General features: G+C 42.0%; 1 long non-coding RNA gene across 2 annotated transcripts; it reads left to right on the plus strand.

The window, feature by feature from the left end:
• The first annotated feature begins 226 nt into the window (after positions 1–226).
• On the plus strand, positions 227–2213 carry LOC122555540 (uncharacterized). 2 transcript variants are annotated; one of them, XR_006313292.2, is made up of 3 exons: positions 227–376; positions 1001–1133; positions 1680–2213. It is a non-coding gene; the product is annotated as an uncharacterized LOC122555540 (long non-coding RNA). The 2 variants fall into 2 exon arrangements; XR_006313291.2 differs by having other exon boundaries at positions 229–376; positions 996–1133.
• Positions 2214–4637: the final 2424 nt, after the last annotated feature.

A 4637-nucleotide genomic window follows, 5' to 3' on the forward strand; every position in this document is an offset into this window, starting at 1 on the left:
TCTAGTGATTGCTTGAAAGCATAATGAAGACGGAAGTCGATCCTGGAGCGCTTTCTGCTGACTATATCAAACTGATCTCGCTTGAGGTCGCTCTTGGTAAAATCTGCAGTTAGAGTGCGGTGAAGGGAAACCGTTCGCCAAAGAGAAAAAAAACGCCCTTACAATCCCCGCCCACTCCAACTAACGGGAAACACCCAGTTCCAAATGGCTCGGATTGAATGAAGAAGAAAGCCGATGGACAAAGACTGGGTGGAGAAGGCAGCGTCTGACGTGCTGCGATTTGCATAAGCGCCGCTATAACAACTCCGGCGGACAGCCAACTCTCCTCAGTCTCCAGTGAGCACCGCTTAAGTCTGCGTTGAGATATAGACGGACGGTAAGCGATTATTTTGTAATTCAAGCAGTTTGCACAACCTTAAATGTCCTATCGAAGAAGTGGGATAGTGCCACTGTTACATTTAACTTTAACTTTTTAAAAAAAAAAATCCTCCTCTCTCACTTACTTCTGTTGAGGCTGGAGTTGGAAGAAATTGTTTTGCGAACAATGTGTTCCGAGCTTTTGGGGGTGGGGGGGAAACAGTGGTTGCTGGGGCTGCGAGGACTTATTGCGAAGATTTTAACACGAAGGGAATATTCCGTAATGGAGTTTCTGCATTCGTTGAGGGTGGGTGGAAGAAGGCAGAACACCTAAAATGATAGGAGGCATCTCCTGTTGTAATGGGACGTAGTGTGTGCAGCGTTTTAAGACACGCATTGGTGCTTTACTTGAAATTGGCAATTGTTCATCATCTTCTGTCGGCGCATGATGACTAGCCCCTAATCGTAAGTGAATGTCAGTTTGACTTCTGGCACTTGCGTCCAGGTTTCAGCGACCGTGACTTTTTTTTTCTTTGAACAGTAAGCTGCAGTTTAGGGACTCAGTCCCCTATTGTGGTAAACTGTGTGGGCATCGGGGAGCTGCACCTGAATTGATATCTTTCTCGTAAATGTTCTAGTGCAGATAGTTGGGACAATGGCTGATGAGAAACCCAAGGAACTTGAGGAAGGCTTGCAGCAGGAGATCACTTCATTCACGAAGTCTAACCTTAAAGAAACAAAGACCAAAGAGATGCGGATCTTGCCAGACGCAGCCAGTAAGTGCAGTTCGCTCTAATTGCAGAAGCCACTTTTTTTTGTTTTGTGCTCAGTGTGCATGAGGCGGGTGTGGTCTTTAATAAAGAGCCTGGATGGGAAGGGGAGAACGCATTTTCGATCTTTCATAGCGCGTAAGCAATTCTGTAAATGCAGTGACTTGGTTAGAGTTGCATATGATTCACTTAGACTTAATTGTGTACAGACTTTATTATTCAGCGACATAATTGCACATTTTGGGGAGGAATTGAATTTTCTTACGTTCCTGATCTGTTGTTATCTCGCTCTAATGTATCTTCCAGTTTTAGACTTAATTTAAAGAGCAAGCAGCATTGCGCTTGTGTTAACTCAAACTCTTCCTCTGCATGAGATGAACTGATTGCCTTTTAAATTTTTAGGGGTGAATTTTTTTTTTGTGGTAAGGTGTGGATCAGCACGTTTCGTGTAGTGAGTGAAACATTAAATTGGCTGTACGGTCTAGAGACTGGAGTATGTGGACACTTCAACTGAGTTGTAATCTAATTTTTTTCTTTCTGCTTTTTTCTTAGCAATTGAAGCAGAAAAACAGGCGGAAAAAGAAGCAGCAAAATGAAAGTGACCTTTCTTTCCTGATTTTTGCACTGTACATTCCACAAGCATTGCCTTCTAGCTATGTATTTCCTTTTTCAAAAAAACTTTGGATATTGAGTGAACTGGTTGGCTCCTACTCCCATCAACCTCCCTCCTATTCCCATCTATCCTTTCTACCCCAAAATCTATCTTCTCCCACTTGCCCCCCCCCCTTTCTTTTTTGTTTTGGAAAGAGGGCAGGGGCAGAAGGGGAAATTTAACTACTGACTGTATGGCTGGCTTAGTACTTCTGATGGCACTAAGAGCTTGCATGTCTTGAGAGGTGCCTGGAAAAGACTGCAGGAACCTTTAATAACCAAATGCATGTGAATGGAGTGAAGATGTCAAGGACCTATGTTCAGTTCAATCGAATCAACTACGTAGAGTGCCATTTTGTTAGGTCTCTTGGCATGCACAGTAACTGATTTTTGGTTTTTGTTTTGATATGCAAATAAACAAACATTTGAAATTTACTCCAAGAGTTTGTTTTTTCTTTAAACACCATAGACTTGTGACTGGTCACAATTCTAATTAGAATGAAATTAAGGCCTGATGTGAAGCTGTGTCTCTGACTTCAAAATGCAATGACCGATACGTGCAGCACATCTGACAGTATTTGGAGAGAGCTGAAAATGTGGTGCTGGAAAAGCGCAGCAGGTCAGGCAGCATCCAAGGAGCAGGAGAATCGGCGTTTCGGGCATGAGCCCTTCTTCAGGAAGGGCTGAAGAGAAATATTTGGAGAGAAATAACTTTTCTTTTGGGGGGGGGAGAAATTCTGCAATAGTGTCCTGCTATGGGTGAATCAATAGATTGGCCACACGTGAGTATGCTTAATCATGTATGAAAATCCCCCAACCTGTTTGAATGTGATGTAGTAATGCTGAAAGAATCCAGTTATTTCACTCTGAAGCAACAGCAAATTTAAAAACTAACATGTTTTCTAAATTGAAGCTGCTGATGACTTTTTGATTCAAAAATCCATATCCTACTAACTGAGCACTAGTTAGAACTTTTGTCAGGGAGTTATCTAGGCAAGGTAATTTCATGGGTCATAAGTGCAAAGTACTAAAGTTTCACAATCTTGACATTTGAGCAAATGGATACAGTGTGGAAATCAAGGAAAAACTAAAACAATTCATCAGGTAAAGTAATGGTAACAGCCAGAGTTGACATTATTTGACTTGATTATCAAAGCATTATGCTTCTTGCTTTCAGAAGCACTTGCTTAATATGTAAAGTTTAACTCAACATTACTTGATCTCTGGAATGTCCTTCTCCAATTCTATTCAAAGTATTATTCATTAAATGTAGGCTTTCTTGCTCTCTAGGACACTATCAGCAGCCCAAGTGACTTATTATAATTTGCTGACTTGTATCTGATTTACTTGAACTTTATGGATGTAGCACTCCCAGCCAGTGAATGCTTTGGTTAAAAGTTGCCTATTATTTGAACACAAGTGTGCGCTAAATATCATGGTTGGTAATATAATTCAACTCCTCCATGCCATTTGTCAATCTTTCAAGCTGAGTTTAGCAACAAATTTGTAATCCTGCTCTTGGAAGCTGTTAACTTGTCTTGGGGAATCAGTAGTATTTCCTTTTAAATGCATTGCTTTAAACAAATGTTGGATACCTGAGCCTACCTTCCAGAGGATATGCAAGTCTGTTGTTCAAAGGTAGAGATCTTAGTGTAGCAGTAATGTTAATGGCACACTGCCTGTGGTTATCCCATACAACAAATTTTAGTTATTGATCTGAAAGTATGATTTTTTTTTTCAAATTCTGGCTAGGGGGAAAAGGAACAGTAGTGGTGGCACCATCAGATGGAGACAATAGGAGAGCCCACAGAAGTCTATAGACCTGACAAGACCAATCAACCACAAGCATTGAGATATATTTATGCTTCCCTTGGGTATGATGTGTCATTTCCTATAATAAATGTGCAATCCACTTGCACTGCATTTGCAACAATTATTACTATGGCCTTCTATCATTTTGCTTGCATATTACTGAGACCTTGACTAGCTATATCAACATCACTTACTAGTTGTGGATTAAAAGTAGCCTTAGTGCTAGAGAACCCTGGAGCTGATCTCTTATAGACAATAGATGGTGAGCTTAACCTGAGAGTCACTGTGCCTCAGGTCTGTGGTGAAGTTGAGAAGGTGGGACCTGTGTGGTAACCTTCATTGGTTGTAGATTCTGCTTGTACTGAGTGAGTAATTGATGCTGGAGGCAGTAGTTTCATTCCAGATCCATGGTTGGAGGAAAAAATAGATTGTGCACTTCAGGGCCCCAAGGTAGTTGGCTTTCCCCAAATATAATGCCGCATTGATTGCAGACACATCGTGCTGCAGTGAACAAATCCCCTATTGACAAATTGCAAGGGTTCCATTTCATTAATGGGTATATGTTGTATGATTACAAGCAGCCCTTAATTCATATCTATGTCTGCTTCCCTGGCAGCTGCATGATGCTTTTAACTTGTGGTCCTTTTATCTTTGGTCCTTTTATCTTCCCTCCTTTGCCCCTTAAGTCAAGCAAGATAAAGGCGCACGGTGGCACAGTGGTTAGCATTGTTGCCTCACAGCGCCAGAGACTCTGGTTCAATTCCCGCCTCAGGCGACTGACTGTGTGGAGTTTGCACGTTCTACCCTTGTCTGCGTGGGTTTCCTCCGGGTGCTCCGGTTTCCTCCCACAGTCCAAACGTGCAGGTCAGGTGAATTGGCCATGCTAAATTGCCCGTAGTGTTAGGTAAGGGGTAAATGTAGGGGTATGGGTGGGTTGCGCTTCGGCGGGTCGGTGTGGACTTGTTGGGCCGAAGGGCCTGTTTCTACACTGTAATGTAATCTAAATCTTAAAAAAAAAAGGCAGTGCACATTTGACTCTTCTCAGAA

Source organism: Chiloscyllium plagiosum, unplaced genomic scaffold, assembly GCF_037043375.1.
Source record: "Chiloscyllium plagiosum isolate Xiang-an unplaced genomic scaffold, Cpla_swu_hap1 HiC_scaffold_12, whole genome shotgun sequence".
Lineage (NCBI taxonomy): Eukaryota > Metazoa > Chordata > Chondrichthyes > Orectolobiformes > Hemiscylliidae > Chiloscyllium > Chiloscyllium plagiosum.